At 44.8% G+C, this 19,946-nt stretch overlaps 1 protein-coding gene across 1 annotated transcript in view; it reads left to right on the top strand.

Annotated features, from left to right (window-relative positions):
* Nucleotides 1-19,946, top strand: part of lama5 (laminin, alpha 5) — a gene marked incomplete at its 5' end in the record, with an annotated part of 65,962 nt that overhangs the window by 5,521 nt on the left and 40,495 nt on the right.

Below are 19,946 nucleotides of genomic sequence, written 5' to 3'. Positions count from 1 at the left end.
TCCTGTGTGTTCCCTAGTCTGATTTAAAGCTCTTCTCTGGCACTAGGTCTGTGCTCAGCCCTGCTGCTGTCAGAGGACATGGCTATTAGTTCAGCCTATTCTGTCTCTCTGGCACACACACACACACACACACACACACACACACACACACACACACACACACACACACACACACACACACACACACACACACACACACAGACACAGAGACAGACACACATACACACACACACACACACACACATAGAGACACACACACAGAGACACACTCACACATGTAGTCAAAGAGAGAGAGACACAAACACACACACATACACACATACACACATACACACACAGACTTGCATGCATACACAGACACACATGCAAAGACGGGCACACTCACACACAGACGCACAGATGGACACACACACACACACACACACACACACACACACACACACACACACACACACACACACACACACACACACAGTTGCAGTGACTGGTCTATATAATCTGTAGTGTTTGTGAACTTCTGTTGTAACAGCCCTCTGTCGCCAGTACTTGCCAGTGTGTGAGTGTGTGTGTGTCTGTGTGTGTGTGTGTGTTTGTCTGGGTACATTTGTTTTCATCCTCTCCCTTAAACTGTTCTCTAGCTCTCTGTCTCTCTCTGTCTCTCTCTCTCTCTGTCTCTCTCTCTCTTTTTCTCTCTCTAGCTCTCTCTCTCTCTCCCTCTCTCTCTCTCTCTCTCTCTCTCTCTCTCTCTCTTTTTCTCTCTCTCTAGCTCTCTCTCTCTCTCCCTCTCTCTCTCTCTCTCTCTCTCTCTCTCTATTTTTCTCTCTCTCCTCTTCTGTACTTCCTCCTAGCCTCCCCCTCTTGTTCCTTTCAATAGAACCAGGGGACTGTGACTGTGTGTGTGTGTGTGTGTGTGTGTGTGTGTGTGTGTGTGTGTGTGTGTGCGTGCGCTTGTGTGCGTGTGTGTAAAATAATCTTGCCATGGAAGAGAGAACAGAGAGAGGTTTATATATTTACGGAGAGAGGTGTAGAGGTTGTACTATATGTCTACGTTTATGTTTTTAACAATATAGAGCTGTGGAGGTTGATGTGGTGGAATGCCAGTCCACCTGTCTGAACCTGCAGAGGGGAATGCTGGTTCAATTACCCCTCACCCTCCAGGGACTCATTTCACTTCATCAACACCTCACTTTACCTTCCTCTCTCTCTCTCTCTCTCCCCCCCCCCCCTCTCTCTCTCTCTGCCTCATCTCTATATCCTTCTAGACTATATGAAACATGTTTTATTTACTGATGAGTTTATTAATACTCAATACAACACATATTTTAAATGTATTGCAGTGTATTGCTGAGTTGTTTTTCTGAAGAAGAGTATTACAGTATTGTTAAAGTTCTGCAGTGTTGAGATCTAGTACCAAGCCAAGATGTAAGAACGACTTAGTACAATGGTGTGTGTGTGTCTGTCTGTGTGTTTGTGTGTCGGTCTCTGTGTTTGTGTTAGATAACATCAACTGCTCTCAATGTCTGTCTTCTCCTCTGTCTGAATCTCTCTCTCTCTGTCTCTCCCTCTCCCTCTCTCTCTCCCTCTCCCTCTCCCTCTCACACTCACACAAAGACTGTTGAGTAAATCCTGGAATGAGAGGAGGGGGAGATGATGAGGAAGTCTAATTTAATCCTCTATCCTCTCGAGAAGACCTTTTTATAAAAAACACTACTTTCGTTCTGACGTTATTTCTTTATTTTTACTCCTTGTGTGTGTGTGTGTGTCTCTCTCTCTCTCTCTCTCTCTCGCACTATCCCTTTCTCTCTCTCTTCTGTCCTCATCTATTCATTTATTTCCATTTTTACCCTGATAACACACACACACGCGCACACACACACACACACACACACACACACACACAAAAGGTTAAAAAAACACTCAAAGTTGTCCATGGGTGCACCCATGGGCACGTTGCATGAAGTTCTTTTTCTGTGAAATTGCTTGGAAAACGAGGGATGGAGTGGGAGGAGAGAGAGAAATTTGACCGTAATAGGAGTGATTCATCTCTTAAGTGGTGAGAGCGAGCGAGCTGGGGGAGAGAGCTGGATAGACAAGAGAGAGAGGGACCGGACATGACATCTTTAACTTGGAGATGTTGTCCCTGTTATATCTAGGGCACAGTGCTGGGCCGTTCTGTTACAGCAGTGCTACAGCATTCAATCTCCTCTTAAACTGTCCGTGTAACTCAGAACATGTCGGGTAAACAGCAGGATCAAAAAAGAGCTCTCATCCCTTCATAGAGAACCGAGCCCTCATCCCTTCATATAGAATATAGCTCTCATCCCTTCATAGAGTACAGAACACTCACCCCTTCATAGAGAATATATCTCTCATCCCTTCACATGTATTCTCATCCCTTCATAGAGACAGATATACTGGGAGGCATGCAGGCAGGTGGTCACCATGGTGATCTTGCCCAAAGGTGAAAGGTCATTGTCAAGCCACTTAGTTTTCACTTCCTTAAGCTTAACCCTAACCCTAACCCTACCCCCCCCCCCCCCCCCCCCCCCCCACACACACACACACACACACACACACCTTACCAGTCCACCAACCTCTCTTTCTTTGCTTGTCCCCTCTGTGACCTGTGCTTCAGTGAACATGGCTCTCTTCCCCTCCCCCTGTCCCCCCTCCTTCATCTCCATCTTTTATATTCTCCTACCTCCCTTCAGTTCCGCCTCCCTCCCCGATTTGTCCTTCAGCCTCTCTCCCCCATGTTCCCCCATTCTCCCCTCCTTCCTGTTAAAGACGGCAGCTTCTGTCCCGGTTTCTCTGCCGGCCTCGACGACATGTAACCTCCCTACAAAAAGCTAACGGCTACCGACATGCAAATTGCTAATGACATGACAATGGATAAAAAAGAGAGAGCGAGAGAGGGAGGAACATTTCAGGGCGATGATGTGATTAATTAACGGGTGCATGACGACTTTATCACAGTGTTTGGGTGTTCTGACCCCGCTAAGCTAGCAAGCTAGCCCAGCCACGTATGCTCTAACCAGCCAAGCAGGTGCACCCATATTCTCTAAACGGCCTATCAGGTGTGCCCATAAACTATCACGAGCCAATCATGGACGCCCATATAATGTACCCATTTACTCTCACCACCCAATCAGGTGTGCCCATATTATGTTCCCATATACTATCACCAGCCAATCACGTGTGCCCATATAGGGTACCCATAAAATCTGGCCAGCCAATCCAGGGGCTGCTATTGTGTGTGGTCGTGTTTGCTTGGCCCCTGAGGGCCGGTTTGATGTGCCCCTCCAGGGCTGAATGGGTCCTTTATCAGTCCCCCGGTGCCCCCCCCCCCCCATTCAGAGGCCCTTCGGGGGGCCGGCTGGGAACAGACTGGGAACAGACAGTGGAAATCTCTGGTTCTCCACAGCGTTCAGTGACACAGGCTGCTCTAACACACCTGATGGAGATCTACTGAGGACCACATGTGGGATGGACCTGGGAGCTAGGGAGAGATATATATTATATTCATATATATATATATATATATATATATATATATATATATATATATATATATATATATATATATATATATATATATATATATATATATATATATATATACATACATACATACATACATACATACATACATACATACATACATACATACATACATACATACATACATATATATGTATATATACATATATATGTGTGTGTGTGTGGGGAACTTGAAGTTTGGATAACCTTTCATGCAATGTTTTATTCCGAACCTTGAAGTTCACGCACATCATAGCACAAAGTGCTTCAGAAAAGTACACACACACACACACACACACACACACACACACACACACACACACACACACACACACACACAGACCCAACCACACGTACACAACCACACATACACAGGTAAACACACACACACACACAGCTGCACACATAAACACAACCACACTTACACAACCACACACACACACACACACACACACGTGTTTTGTTGAACAACATTGTGGCTCCACGTCTCAGAACCGTGGCATGTTCCACAAACTTCTATAGGGAACCCCATGTCAACTCAAACCGTATCAAAACACGCCTCTGTTTTATGTGTGTGTGTGTGCAAGAATTTGCATCTCTCTGAATCTTTGCGCTAGACAGACAGCACTTGGTGATGCTTATCATTGTTTGTCGGTGGTTCGTTTAGATTCTCTTCTAGACGCAACACAGTCCCAGAGCCCTGGCCCTCCCCGGTCATTCACAACTCTTTCTCTACTTTTCTGCCAAGCTAGGCTAATAATAGCGCCGGGCTAGCGCCTGCCAGCTAGCACACAAGAAGCTCATTTAGCCTCAAAGGAGAACTGTGAAGAGGCACATTTAAAAAGCTCTTTAAATTATTCAAAGCGTTTTGAGGATTTGAGTCACAATGGGTCTGGTTGTAGTTGTTGACCGGAATATTTCTGACACATCGCTGAATGTCACGGCTGTTTTAATGTTTTGAACTCGTGTCTCGATTGGTTAATGACGTCTGACCGTGTGGGAAAGATGTTTCATGACAGGGAACAGATGGTAATCATGAACCGTGGGACAGATGTGTCTCTCCTCATCTGAGAGGAGGGGAGATGTTGGTTTGACAGGTTTCCACTGTCATCAGACATGATGAGACCTCCACTCCAAAACCCCGGAGAACGCTGACATATTTTCCATCGTCTTCGTCTTCATCTCGGGGCGTCTCCGTCTCTCCCCGTCTCTCCCCGTCTGTCACCGTGTTCACCATGTGGCAGCAGCTCCACCTCAGCTTCTGCTGCATTCCTGTCGTCTGTGGCAACCTTTTCCATGAATAGAGACACACACACACACGCGCATGCACACACACACACACACACACACACACAAACACACATATACACACACACGCACACATATACACACACACACACACACACAACTGCACATACACACACACAAACACAACCACACGTACACAACCACACATACACAGGTAAACACACACACACACAGCTGCACACATACACACAAACAAAACCACACTTACACAACCACACGTACACAACAACACATAAACAACTACACACACACACACACACACACACACACACACACACACACACACACAACTACATACATACACAACCACACACACCACACATGCATCCACACTCACACCCTCGGGGACCTGGTGTACTGAGCTCAGGTAAGGAGCAGGCGAGAAAGAGACCGAGAGAGAGGAAGGTAAAGAGAGAGAGAGAGCAACGTAAAGAAAGAGAGAGAGAGAGAGGAAGGTAAAGAGAGAGAGAGAGCAATGTAAAGAAAGAGAGAGAGAGAGAGGAAGGTAAAGAGAGAGAGAGAGCAATGTAAAGAAAGAGAGAGAGAGAGAGGAAGGTAAAGAGAGAGAGAGCAACGTAAAGAAAGAGAGAGAGAGAGGTAGGTAAAGAGAGAGAGAGAGCAACGTAAAGAAAGAGAGAGAGAGGAAGGTAAAGAGAGAGAGAGAGCAACGTAAAGAAAGAGAGAGAGAGAGAGGAAGGTAGAGAGAGAGAGCAACGTAAAGAAAGAGAGAGAGAGAGAGGAAGGTAAAGAGAGAGAGAGAGCAACATAAAGAAAGAGAGAGAGAGAGGAAGGTAAAGAGAGAGAGAGCAACGTAAAGAAAGAGAGAGAGAGAGGAAGGTAAAGAGAGAGAGAGCAACGTAAAGAAAGAGAGAGAGAGAGGTAGGTAAAGAGAGGAAGTGGGAGCGATAGAGAGAGAAACAGAAGGGGAGAGGTTAATGTGAAGGTAAATATTGCCTTTGTCCCACTGCGTGTTTGAGTTTCTATTCTTTTTTTGACTTTAAATCATGAAAGGGGAGGGGGGGAGGGGCAGTGTCAACGGAGATGGGAGGGAGGGAGGGAGGGAGGGAGGGAGGGAGGGAGTAGGGCATTGAAGAGCTGGGGGGCTTCCACTGTGGTGAAACAAACGTTAAATCTGTGTTGTTCCTTCCCGGTTCGTTCTTTGCCCTTTTCCCTAATTTCTGTTTCCTGAGATAGGAGCGTTTACACACCAAGTACGGAATGTAGATAGCAGGATTATCTGATCCAGGTGTTTATATATTGTCTAGCTGTGATTAAGCCCAGGTAGAGGGCCTGTAAGCCCAGGTAGAGTGCCTGTAAACCCAGGCAGAGGGCAGGTAAACCCAGGCAGAGGGCAGGTAAGCCCAGGCAGAGGGCAGGTAAGCCCCGGTAGAGGGCAGGTAAGCCCAGGTAGAGGTCAGGTAAGCCAAAGGTAAGCCCAGGTGCCCTGGCTCTGACTCCTGAACTATGAAGAACTACAGACAATATTTACTATTTGGTCATGTTGCTTATATCCAAATATACTTACAGTGAATTCAGACAATTAATTCAGATTAGACAGTACAGAGACAGGTCATTAAGGAGCAGGTAGGGTTACCGTTAGACAGTACAGAGATGGGTCGTTAAGGAGCAGGTAGGGTTACCGTTAAGACAGTACAGAGATGGGTCATTAAGTATCAGTTCATCTTGATCGAGGAGGCCTACTGGTAGACTGAGGACATTCGGGATCGAACCCAAAATCGTAACAAGCGTGTAGCACGCAGCGCTAACTAGCACGCAGCGCTAACTAGCGCGAAGCCCTAACTAGCACGCAACCCTAACTAGCACGCCGTCCTAAACACACAGACCTAACTAGCACAAAGTGCTAACTAGCTGCTATTGCACAGTGCATTCTGCATTGACACTAGACTTTCCGACAACAAAAAACAAAAAACTTCACGTTCTGCCATTCATTGTTCTTAAGAGCTTCAGGCTCTGCCCTTAAACACCTTCCGCAATCAGTTTTTGTTGGCACAGTGCAAGCACGTTTTCATGCCCTCATGTGCCTCTCGACGGCCTTTCTCTCTGCTGGCTGCCATGGTGGCCCTTTGAGTAGAGCCTTACCTGTAAATGAGTAGAAAAACAGATGTTTACATAAAAGTATAAGGAAGGAGATACAGTTCCTATAAGTTGTAAGTCCCGCATCAACCATCCTCAGTGATCTGATCTGACCCTATTGTAAAGTGTCTACTAAAAACTTTTTATAAACTTTTCATTGTATTACATGCCACACACTTTCATTTAGCGACTATTATATTAATTTCTTGTTTTTGTTTTTTAGTAACAGTAACATTATGTCTTCGTTATTATGGCAGCTTTCTTTTTCTTATTTTTTCACATTTTTATTTTCTTTTCATAATTGTTTTGTCTGCAATCTGTCTTTCATCTTTCATTAATATATGTCCTATTATCTGTTTGTCAGTCATCTGTGAAGCACTTTGAACTGCACTAACCGTATGAAAGGTGCTATAAAAAAAATGTTTGATTGATTGGAGTTTTCCGCTCTCAGTCTGTTGGTTGACTCATGCATTAACATGCATCCAAGTAGCCATGAAATTGAACGTCATCACAGGGACAAACAAATAGGCTAGTTGAACTACGCCTCGCCTAGAAAGCAGACGAGACCAGGCGGTGGTGCAGAAAAGCTGCGATCGAGTCAGTTTGCAAAAAAAGAAACAGACCGAATCCTGCAGCCTTCAAAAAATATACAGGAAAACTTAAGTCTTAAATCAAGAGATATCTACATCCTGTTAGATCCACTATAAAAGCAGCAGTAAATAAGTTTGCAATACTATCAACCGCACAAGATGTTTAACAATTTGAACCTTCATTGAACAACATGAGAATAATATTATGACATAACATTTATATTTTCTAGGTCACAAGGTGTTTTTGGTCAAAACTAAGAGTGAATTAGCATCTACTTAGCATCAGCGGAGTGAGATGTCTGCACAACGCCCAAAGATACTATCTACCCCAGTCACAGTCTGTTCACCCTAATGCCACCTTGCAAATCATATAGAAGTATCTGCTGCAACCAGACTAGAGAGCTGAGAAGATTGACACTCCCTCATAAAAATGTTTTCATTTTGACTTATATAACCTCAAATTTGTACTTTACAACATTACGTTGCCCAACAAATTATGTTAGTCCAATAAATAAACCAAAAAGTGTAAAAATTCACCTTTGGAAGAATGGCTCACAGCACCGACTGCAGAAAATGGTCCTTCTTCTGCTGGTGGCAGTTTGCGTCTCTGTTTTGCTGGGACTTTATATATATATTTTATATATATATAATATTTATAAATATAATATTTCATATTTTTAAAAAGATACGTCAAAGATACGTCAAATGCTATAACAATGCAGACCAAAAACAAAAAAAAACAACGTGGTAAGAATGCTTTAAAACATTTAAATGAATCAATTCAACGATTAGAGACTCTATATTCTATATTTGTTTTTCTTTTGTTAGTACATCTGAACATTATAGAACTGCTTAATGAACCATTTGAGGTTCTCCGCTGTCACAGAATTATATCCCAGATTTACCTGATTCAAGTTTCAGTTTCACCTCTGTCTATCCGTACCTTAGTCTTCTGATTGTCAAAGCCAGAGCACTTTGTCTCGTTCTTTTGTCTCTCTCATGCATACAATTTTGTCTGCTGATTTTTAAAAATTCATGTTTGAGTGTTAAGTCCTTCACATAGTAACGTCAAATGTTCTGTGAATCAAAAAAAGTTCAGTGTTGAACACAATCCAATATGGTAATTGTAGTGCTGTTCTTTGTGCTGATTCTGATCAAATGTCAGATATATGCACCTAAAATAGAACAGAAGGTATTAACAAGGCTGAGATTGTGAACAGAAAGAGAATTAGGACAAGCATGTTCTTGTGTGTATCTCATAAAATCGAACCACCTGGCTGCTCTGCAGCTGGCTTGGTGACATGTCCTGGTAGTCTTAACCATGGTGCGAGGTAGGAACTATTAAGGCTAAGCCTAATTATTAAAATAATTACTTTTTTGTAATAGAATACTATGAGGACACCATAGCTTGAATACTACACTAGTAGCAAACCTCAGCACCTATACAGGAAGTACCTCAACAAACCTAAACTATAAAGACAAAACGACTAAGGACCTCTCTTTTTGGCATTGAATTACTGACACATACCATGAAGAGTGGATGAACGGTTTTCATCCTCTCTGCACAAATCCTCCTCACCCCTACCCAGAACTTCTTCTGTAGGGAACAGACCAAGCTAATAAACATGTCCAAACTAATAATGAAAACATATGACAAAAGGCAAATATAAAATCAAACATACCATCTGGATCTATTTCAATTTAATCCAGGTTCTTTCCATGGAAATCCGACAAACTTCCTTGCTCAAGAGCCATCAGGACTTTACTGATCTTTGCAAGTTGCAGTTTCTTGTCTCACGATGGATCTGAATATCATGACCAAGAAAGTTGGCCAGTTGGTCCATCTCGGTATCGGTCATGTTTAGGACTGAAGAAAGTGTCGCAGCATGCTTCCGGAGTTTAGTTGAAGTCAGCGCCTTCGGACACTTTGCCTCACATGCTGGTGCCATAACACGCATGCAATCTGAGCCACGCAAGTGTGACATAGTTTCGGGTCTTGCAAACATATAAATGTTGCCCTTAAGGACCCCGCAAGCAATTCCCTGATCAACAAGAAGCTCCAGTGCACAGAGCATTTTTGGGGTTAGCAGAATTGGCACCGGTCTACCTCGTTATCCTCTGGTGACAATTCGTGTGAAATGTGTGCAGAGCTTTTTTTCAACCTCAGACAAGGCCCAGTCCAAATCCTGATGGGGATCAGTTCTGTCCCTTGTCAAAAATACATCCAGGGGCATGCTTGCCACCTCTCCTTCCCTGCGTCTGTTTAACAGGATGGTCTGCGTCAAACATACCTTTGCAAGGTCTGTCCAGGCCTTTGAAGAAGGACTTTCAGAAAGTGTACTGCTGTACACCCCTTGCATTTTATCGAGAAACTGGTGCAGTTTTTGAACATCCTCGGTGAATGGCATTAGAGTGGGTGCATTCCATTTTGCTTCAGCGAGGTTCCTCAGTGCTGTTGCCGAAATTAGTGCATTCCGTTTCTCATTGTGCACGTCTTGGAATTCAGTAGCATGCTTCACAAGCTCTTGGTTATTGGATATAAGACCCTGAGCTTTCAAGAACTTGCTGACTTTTACTACAGCATTTCCCAGTTTGTTGCCAGTGATGGAATGGCAAATGTGTTGGTTTCACTATCATAGCCACAGGTAATTTTGACAGCTTTGATCATCTGAAGGTCATTTTTAGGGGTAATGAAATCCTCCAGTTTATTTAACTGCGTAACTTTCCTGGCATCATGTTGTCATCGGCAATTTGATACAGAAAGTATATCAGTAATTTTCATGTAAACACTGCGTAGTATTTTATTCTTTTAATACATTTTCTAAAGTTCATGTCTCTTGGGTCAAATACATGCCCACATACCAGACTAGCGAAAAATAATTCTGCTGTCATATTTTGTCCTGCTTTGTCAACCTCTGTCTGCTGTCACATAGACGATGCCTAGTGGGGACATTTCACACATCTTGAATAAACCGTGCTGCGTGGGGACATTTCACACACCTTTACCTTCTCGGTTATCAGATACTTAACATAACATTTCACTGAAACAAAACCATAAAAGGTGCATTGTGGGGACGTCGTGTCCCAAACTAGTGACATTTTGCCCTGGGATAATGACTCATCACGGTTTAGATGTGTCCTAAATATTCCTTAATCATTAGCCTTATACAAGCATCACAGAAAACTGTTTGGCAGACCTGATGCACAATAGATTCCCCTCATAATTATCATATTCTTTTCATTTACCTGCTTAAAGAAAAGAACAGGAGGCGTCAAAGGTGACTAGAAGACACTAGAGGTAAATATTAAGTGATGGACATGAATTACCTGTTGACCAGTGTCCTTTGAACTGGAAGCTCCATCCCACTGTGGCTCAGACATGAGCACAGGCTGGGAGCTCACACAGGGCGTGTCAGGTTCACATGTAGTCATCTGCAATTTGATACAAAATTGCAGATGACACAACAGATAAAGAGTGACAAAAACACATACATTGGCCTCCTAAGAAGTTTTTTGCAATTATAATCATGTTTTTAAATACAGTATAATGCTTGGGTATTGGCATCAATTACCGACATACGTGTAAGCATAACCTCTCTTTGAGACACTGGTCAATCATTATAGTAGAAGTGACAGGAAGATTAATGTAGCTTATTGAATACAGAATAAATACATACAAAATACAGTTATTTTGGTAAAGTTCATATTTATGCTGTCAGATTTCACTGTGACCTTTAAAATCGGTCTTGGTTCATTCTACTGTGTACAGTAGGACAGAAAACTCACTGAGCAAAATCACACTCTGATTTAACCAATCTACAGTACAATAACAAGTGTAATCAAATCAAGTTCTTTAGAACTGCTTATCTAATGGAGAGAGGAAGTAGATATGGTATCACTTTAAGACACGTGTTTTGTAATTTATTATCCAACTTCCACCCTTTATATCCATCCATCCATCGATAGATACCATCTGCCATAAATTTTCCTTTAACTGCATTGATGTACTTCACCTCCAGTTTACATGTTTTGTCAGTCTTTAAACCGACATGGTGACGGGCATCTGTGAGGGGACTGATTCTTGGTGGCATTTCAAACTGCAGAGAAATAAAAAAGTGAGATCGATTTGACTTCAGTTCTAGTTAAATCATGCTACATTAGATGCATTCAAAGTTGGTAGCTGAATAACACATTTACATTTTGCGAAATGTTAAGCATTTTCTACGCTTGAAGAACTGCAAACATTCTATGCTTATAACATTCTATAGCTGCACACAGCTGAAACACCCTGAAAAGCCAGCACCTGTTTACTCATAGTAGATGAGAGTTCACCTCGACTCTGCATAGAAACCAATGCACAGCCACCATTGAATGTTGTACGTCCTGGCACTTGTACATTGCACTTATTCAAGGTACTTAATTGTGTAGCATCTACAGTAGCTGCTATCATTGCTTTACACGGGGGATGGGTTAGCCTAGCGATTGCAATACTTGCACTTGGTTCTATGAACATCTTTACTGTACCGACAGCGATATATTGTTTCACTTCTTATGACAAATGTACTTATAGTAACAAATGCACTTATTGTAAGTCGCTTTGGATTAAAGCGTCTGCTAAATGCCCTAAATGTAAATGTAAATGTAGATGAGTGGACAGGGCTCTGCCGCCGGGGCTCCGGTGACGGAGCCCCGGCGGCGCTAATGCTAATGCTGCGGATGCTAATGTTAACTAGCTAACGAAACATGTGCGTTTGGCTAGACGTCAACAAGCAGACCGTTTTAAAACAAAAATAAACGGCTACATGATGCATAAAGCTCTTGCTATTACGCAATATTTCAAGAAAATTGTTACTGAATACTTACTGAACACGCCACTTGCTCCGCATAAATCCTTAATATGCATTGAATTTGACGGTTTCACAGAGATAAAAGGCTTTTCTTCTAGGCTGAGGTTGAACCTGAAGGTACATTTGACTTCCTGTCTGATTTCACATTAAAAGCAAACGGCCAAAGTCACAAGCCCCTTACTAGCATTAGAAGAATGTATTGTTGATTGAAAATATGATTAATCTTATTATTATGATGGCAAAATACCATATCTATAAATGCTAATTCACTAATAAGAAGCCATGTTTTATTGCTTTTACTAGATCAAGCAATATATTCTTTCAATCCAACACTCAATTAATTATAAAGCAATTCAAATTCCTATAAGTTGTATTTTGTATTGAATAAATAAAGTTTGAATAAAAATTGAAGGTAGAAAGAAAGAAAGAAAAGGTGGCCTTTACTCACAGGACCAAACAGAGCCAGAAAATTGCCAGTGCTGTGTACCTTGAACGGAGTGTGCATGAGTGCTCCCCGGACGGCCTCCGAAGAGGCAGTCACGTCAGAGAGTGCGCAGGCCCCCAGCAATCAAGCGCCATGTTTAAAGCACCATTCTGCTAGCATCGTGCTCTATCTATTGCGGCCGAGATGAATCCACTTGTGATGCATAACATATGCGTCGCAAATACAAATATCCCTGATGTATGTAGATACTATTTATTTTACAGTATTTCGTGTCATAACCATTGTTTGTATTGTAAACATGCGTGCTATATTCATAGGCAGAGTTTGACACGTTCGCCAGGGTAGGCAAACATATTTTAAACGATAATGTCGGTAGAGTCTGATATTTTAATCTAGCCTCTGCCATAATACACTGCATAAAATCTGTTTCTGACAACTTTGCACTGTCCCGTTGCACTGGCTTATCAATATACAGCACCAGTTTACGTGGTTGTGGGTTACTCCTAACCACTGGCGCAGCTAATTAGGCATTCATTTTTCTTAATACGCTTTAAAACATGCAATGTACACGTGAACTTGTTTTGTGTTAAATTGAGAACTTGTTGATATCTAACTTACTTCGTGCACACAAGTACACAATTAGAACATGCCAAAGTAATCTTCCTATGGCACTATATCTGCCTTGTGTCTTCTCTGCACAAGTTCTTAGCACTGTAGTTGGCATCTGTTGCAAATAAACGTTTCCAATAGCCTAATTGATAAACACTGAAAAAAGTTCTTAGTTTTTGAATGCATACTTTATGGGGACCAGGAAGGGGCGGTACTTACTTATTTTGTAGTGGTGTGTGTGAACTATTAAGTGCAATACCAACTTGGGATCCGTAGAGGGCGATAGTGAGAAATCTGTGTGTGTGTTCCGGCAGAAAATGGTGAATTATGGGCCAAAGATAAAAATGGACTCCTGCATTCATTTAAAACACTTTCCCTTATGGGGTCCTAGTGGTACGTCTTTAATAGCTAACACTCTCCAGATCCATTAAGATATCCTTTCACCTGGATAATCTAGTGTTTAGGGTGTCTCCACCCTTATTCGTTTCTCAGCCCAGCAGAACACCTGCCTGCTCTTTAAAGACATGGATCTGAACTCACTGGACGTTGCTTACGGTAAGCCTCATAGTTACAGTCATAGGAACCAAACATGGCTGTCGGTGGAGATGTTTCTCCCCATTCACAGAGGTGAAGGTTTGCAGTGTGCTGGGCAACAGATGGTCAGTTGAGCCTCTGACCTATAAGTCTCTCTCTGTCTCTGTCTCTATCTCTGAGAGGAAATGAAAGGCTACAGGATATGAGTTGAAGGCCATTAGATGGACGGAGGCTCCAGAGTTAAAACATCTCTAGGCAGACGGAGAGGACTCACACATGTGTTCTGTTAACATCATGCATCCACAGAGGAAGAGGATGACGTTAGAGTTGAACATATCTTACAGTAGCAGTGTGAAGGTCAACAATATTGATGTCTGAGTGCTTCGACAAACCAAAGCTGTTGTCATGGCTCTCCCCTGTGTGTGTGTGATTGTGTGTGTGTGTGTGTGTGCGTCTATGTGTCTGTGTCTGTGTGTGTGTGTGTGTGTGTGTGTGTGGGACTGTGTGTGTGTGGCTACCTTGATAACTTTGGTGAGGATAAATCTTCCTCTCACTCCCCCCCATCGATAATGAGGGTTATCTGTTGTTTCACTCCTCCGTTATGTCTCCTCCTTCTCTCCCCTCCCTGATGACTGACAGAATGTTCCAGAGGAGTTGCCGTGGGATCAGAGGTCAAGGTCTCCGAGGACCACATCCTTTCCTCCCTTTTCCCTTCCCCTTATTTATAACTCCTCCTTTCCTCTCCTCTTCCCCTCCTCTCCTCGTCTCCTTTCTCTCCACCTCTCCTCTCCTCCTCCCCTCTCTCCTCCATAAGGAGGGGCCCTGGGGCAGGGGTAGTGACAGACAGGTCCAGTCTCAGTACAGTGTCAGTACAGACAGGACAGACGTACGGACGTCTCAGTACAGGCGTCCTTTAGCTGAACAGGACGTCTGCAGTTGGCTGTCAGCAAAACCAAGGCAGCGGCCATCTCGAGGGAGTCCTCCCTTCATCCTCTTGGTCCCTATTTACTGAGGCTCAATAGAGCTGTTTGTGTGTGTCACGCGCACACGCACATGCAGAAGCGGATGTTGTGTGTGTGCCACGACTGAGTTTGTGATCAAGCAGTTGCTAGACAGTGTTATTAAACTCCTGTGCGCCTTTATCTCTGTCGTATCCTCCCCTCTCTCCCTCCCCTCCTCCCCTCCATCCCTCCCTCCTCGCCCCCCCTCCCTCCTCGCCCCCTCTCCCTCCATCCATCCCTCCCTTCCTCTTGCCCCTCATCACATTCACTCCTTCTTCCTTTCTTCCGCTTACAATCTTCGCAGTCCATTTTTACTTCCCTCTCCCCTCTCTCCCACCCTCCCTCCCTCCCATCTTCCCACGCCCACTCTCCCTCCCTTCCTCTCTCTCTCTTATCTTTCCTGATAAGGTTACCTTGAGGGTGGGCCTCTCTCATGCTTTCCATGGGAATCTCTCTCTTTCCCCTCCTATCCTCCTTATCTCCCCAGACCTCTTCCTGCTCCTTGCGTAAGACCTAGAACTCGTGAACGTACTAGCACTAGTGAACTAAAAAACACTGGTGAACATACTAGCACTAGTGAACTTACTAGCGCCAGTCAATGCACTAGCGCTAGTGTATGTACTAGCACTATTGAACTAAACATGCTAACACAAGTGAACGTACTAGCACTCGTTGACGTGCTAGCTCTAGTGAACATAATAACACTAGTGAACGTACTAGCACTAGTGAATGTTCTAGTACTATTGAACTTAACATACTAGAACTCGTGAACGTACTAGCCCTAGTGAACTTGCAAGCACTATTGAACATACTAGCACGAGGGAGCGCACTAGCCCTAGTCAACGTACTAGCACTAGTGAACGTACTAGCACTAGTGAACGTACTAGTACTATTGAGCGGACTAGTGCGAGGGAACGTACTAGCGAACTCAACAAACTTGCACTTGTGAGTGTACTAGCCCTAGTGAACGTACTAGCCCTAGTGAACTTGCAAGCACTATTGAACATACTAGCACGAGGGAGCGCACTAGCCCTAGTCAACGTACTAGCACTAGTGAACGTACTAGCACTAGTGAACGTACCAGTACTAATGAGCGGACTAGCGCGAGGGAACGTACTAGCGAACTCAACAAACTTGCACTTGTGAGTGTACTAGCCCTAGTGAACGTACTAGCCCTAGTGAACGTGCTAGCACTAGTGAACGTGCTAGCACTAGTAAACGTCCTCGCACTATTGAACGTACTAGTACGATTGAATTTGACGCACTAGGACTAGTGAACAGGATCGGCGAGTGAGCTCAGAGAGTGAGTCCAGCACGGCGGTGTCCTAATGACACCGTGCTGAGTGACACCTGTTGGGTTCACCCTGAAACCAGATCTGAGTCTTTCATCGCAGCTCACGCAGCGTGTCTTTTTTTTCTAAATGTGACACGGACTGATGGAGCGAGGGGCGGTGTGGTACTGGGGGGTTTGGTTGGTGGGTGGGTGGTGTAATGTTGTGTAGCGGCCTGTCAGGCGTGGGGTTACTTAGCAGCGTGTCGGGGTCCGGCTGGTGGGTGGGGTTACACGGCAGCGTGTCGGGGTTCGGGTGGTGGGTGGGGTTACACGGCAGCGTGTCGGGGTTCGGGTGGTGGGTGGGGGTTAGGTAGCAGTTTGTTCGGCTGGTGGGTGGGGGTTAGGTAGCAGTTTGTTCGGCTGGTGGGTGGGGGTTAGGTAGCAGTTTGTTCGGCTGGTGGGTGGGGGTTAGGTATGTCGGGGCAGGCAGGTGGAGGTTCTCAGCAGAAGGCGGATGTGAAGATCCAGAGGCTGTTATTAGTCCTAATAATACTAGGAGGGTGGCGGAACACACAGTGTGTGTGTGTGTGTGTGTGTGTGTGTAGTTTTAAATACAGGTCTTGAGTAAAAGTGTGTGATAAAGTATGAGTTTGTATATTTCCGTGTCTAGGTATGTAGGTGTGTGTGTGTGTGTGTCTGTGTGTGTTCCCTACAATTTTCCAGGAACACCTGTGTATCTTTTATTGAACATGATGATGAGGAGGAGGATGAAGGAGGGTTCCAGGAGCAGACGGTAACCCATCCATCTTCTTTTGGGATTGTTAGTCCAGGACCTCCCTCTTAAAGTGGGATTGACAGTCCAGGACCTCCTTCTTAAAGTGGGATTGATAGTTCAGGACCTCCTTCTTAAAGTGGGATTGATAGTCCAGGACCTCCTTCTTAAAGTGGGATTGATAGTTCAGGACCTCCTTCTTAAAGTGGGATTGATAGTTCAGGACCTCCTTCTTAAAGTGGGATTGATAGTTCAGGACCTCCTTCTTAAAGTGGGATTGATAGTCCAGGACCTCCTTCTTAAAGTGGGATTGATAGTTCAGGACCTCCTTCTTAAAGTGGGATTGATAGTTCAGGACCTCCTTCTTAAAGTGGGATTGATAGTTCAGGACCTCCTTCTTAAAGTGGGATTGATAGTTCAGGACCTCCTTCTTAAAGTGGGATTGATAGTTCAGGACCTCCTTCTTAAAGTGGGATTGATAGTCCAGGACCTCCTTCGTAAAGTGGGATTGTTAGTCCAGGACCTCCTTCTTAAAGTGGGATTGATAGTTCAGGACCTCCTTCTTAAAGTGGGATTGATAGTTCAGGACCTCCATCTTAAAGTGGGATTGATAGTCCAGGACCTCCTTCTTAAAGTGGGGTTGTTAGTCCAGGACCTCCTTCTTAAAGTGGGATTGATAGTTCAGGACCTCCTTCTTAAAGTGGGATTGTTAGTCCAGGACCTCCTTCTTAAAGTGGGATTGATAGTTCAGGACCTCCTTCTTAAAGTGGGATTGATAGTTCAGGACCTCCTTCTTAAAGTGGGATTGATAGTTCAGGACCTCCCTCTTAAAGTGGGATTGATAGTTCAGGACCTCCTTCTTAAAGTGGGATTGACAGTCGTGGACCAGAACCTCTCCACACAATGTGGCGCCGATCCGACGGGAAAATAGCGCGTTTAGCTTGGCTGTCCTTAACTGACTCAGAGTGAGGGAGGGAGGGAGGAGGGTGGGTGACGAAGGGAGGGAGACAGTGGAGTCTTTCCTATGGCTCCAGATTTAGGGCGTTCAGAATCGGCGAACGAGGCTTTCTCATGAAGATTAGACACGGAGGGAGAGAGGGAGAGAGAGAGAAAGGGAGGGAGAGGACGAGAGAGAGGAGAGAGAGGGGGGGGAGAGAGAGAGAGGGAGAGAGAGAGAGAGAGAGGGGGAGAGAGAGAGAGCTAGAGAGAGAAAGGGAGGGAGAAGATGAGAGAGGAGAGAGGGTGAGGCAGAGAGCTTGGAATTCCTGCTTTGGAATCTCATCTTGGAATTCTGTCCTGGAGTTCTGCCAGGCGACGGAGTTAAGAGACGGACAGGAGACACATACTGGACCCCCTAGAGATGGGGAGGGAGGGGGAGAGAGAGAGGGTGGTAGAGACACATTGACGGGTGGCATGTTGCCAACTTGGCATACTCTGAAAGTGGGGGAAGATCCTGACTCACACACACGCACACACACACACGCACGCACAATGTACAGTATATATATGCGTGTTTGTGTTTGATTACAGCAGCCAGCAGCTGTCTGTTGGGGGGAGGATAGGGGAAGGGACAGCGAGGGGGAGGGAAGCCTGAGGGGGAGGAAGAGGGGAGGAAGGGTCTTAAGAGTGTTGTGTTTCATATGTGCACATGTTCACAGATGCAGAACATGACATGCAATTGAAGTTCCGGTGATACTCTAATCTAACTGCTTGGTTTCGAACCACCTCTTTCCTGTCTACTCTGGCTGTCTGATCTCTCTCTCTCTCTCTCTCTCTCTCTACTCCACCTGCCTGTTTGATCTCTCTCTCTCTCTCTCTCTCTCTCTACTCCACCTGCCTGTTTGATCTCTCTCTCTCTCTCTCTCTCTCTCTACTCCACCTGCCTGTTTGATCTCTCTATCGCTCTCTCTCTCTCTTTACTCCACCTGTCTGTTTGATCTCTCTATCGCTCCATCTCTGGTCGCCTGTCCCAGTTCTGGTTGCCGTGGCTACCTGAGGCCCCAGGAATGTATATGTGTGTGTCGCTGTGGAATGTGTACAATTATTAAACCAGTCGAAACACGCGCACGCACACACACACACACACACACACACACACACACACACACACACACACACACACACACACACACACACACACACACACACACACTCCTAGGCTCGGAGCACGGACAACTTTGTTAAGTTGTAAATAATACTTTCGCAAACTTTTATCTCTCTCTCGCTCTCTCTCCCCCCCCCCCCCCCCCCCCCGACCTGATCTGTGGCTGGCTGTGTGTTGCCGTGGCGATGCCAGGGTGATGGACCGGTATGAGGGCCATTCACAGAGCCTGACCTGTAGGGCTCCATTAATCCATAAATCCTGGGGGGAGGCATGGTAGTTTGACTACAGCTGAGAGGGGCGACAGTCAAAGTACAGAGAATGAGACTTAGAGAGAGAGAGAGAGAGAGAGACAGAGAGACTTGGAGAGAACTGGACACACTTGTGTTGACAGAGCCGCCAAAAGGAGGAAGCCCAGAGATCAGAGAGAGCAACGGACGAATAATCTAACTGTGTGCGTGTGTTTGGCTCTCTCTATGTGTGTGTGTGTGTGTGTGTGTGTGTGTGTGTGTGTGTGTTTCAGTTTTTTCGTGTGTGTGTGCACTTGTGTCTCTCGATGTGTGTGTGGGCAGGTGTAGTGTGTTTGTTCCTGGGTGTGTGAAATACTGCAACCCGCTACACTATAGTAAGTCTGTGTAAAGCGTGGCTCCTATTGACTAGCATACTAAACACAGTGCACAGGGGTAGTGAATGTAACACGTAGTGTATGAAAAAGAGCGTGTTTACTATACATATAACATATGAAGTAGTCAGTAGGGTCGGGCCGCATGATCTCCCATGATGCCGTTCTCTCGGCTCCTGGGGTCGGCTCAGAACGACCGCCAGAGGGGAC

Source organism: Pollachius pollachius (genome assembly GCF_949987615.1).
Source record: "Pollachius pollachius genome assembly, chromosome: 8".
Taxonomy (NCBI): domain Eukaryota; kingdom Metazoa; phylum Chordata; class Actinopteri; order Gadiformes; family Gadidae; genus Pollachius; species Pollachius pollachius.
This window is presented reverse-complemented; position numbering and strand designations above follow the sequence as displayed.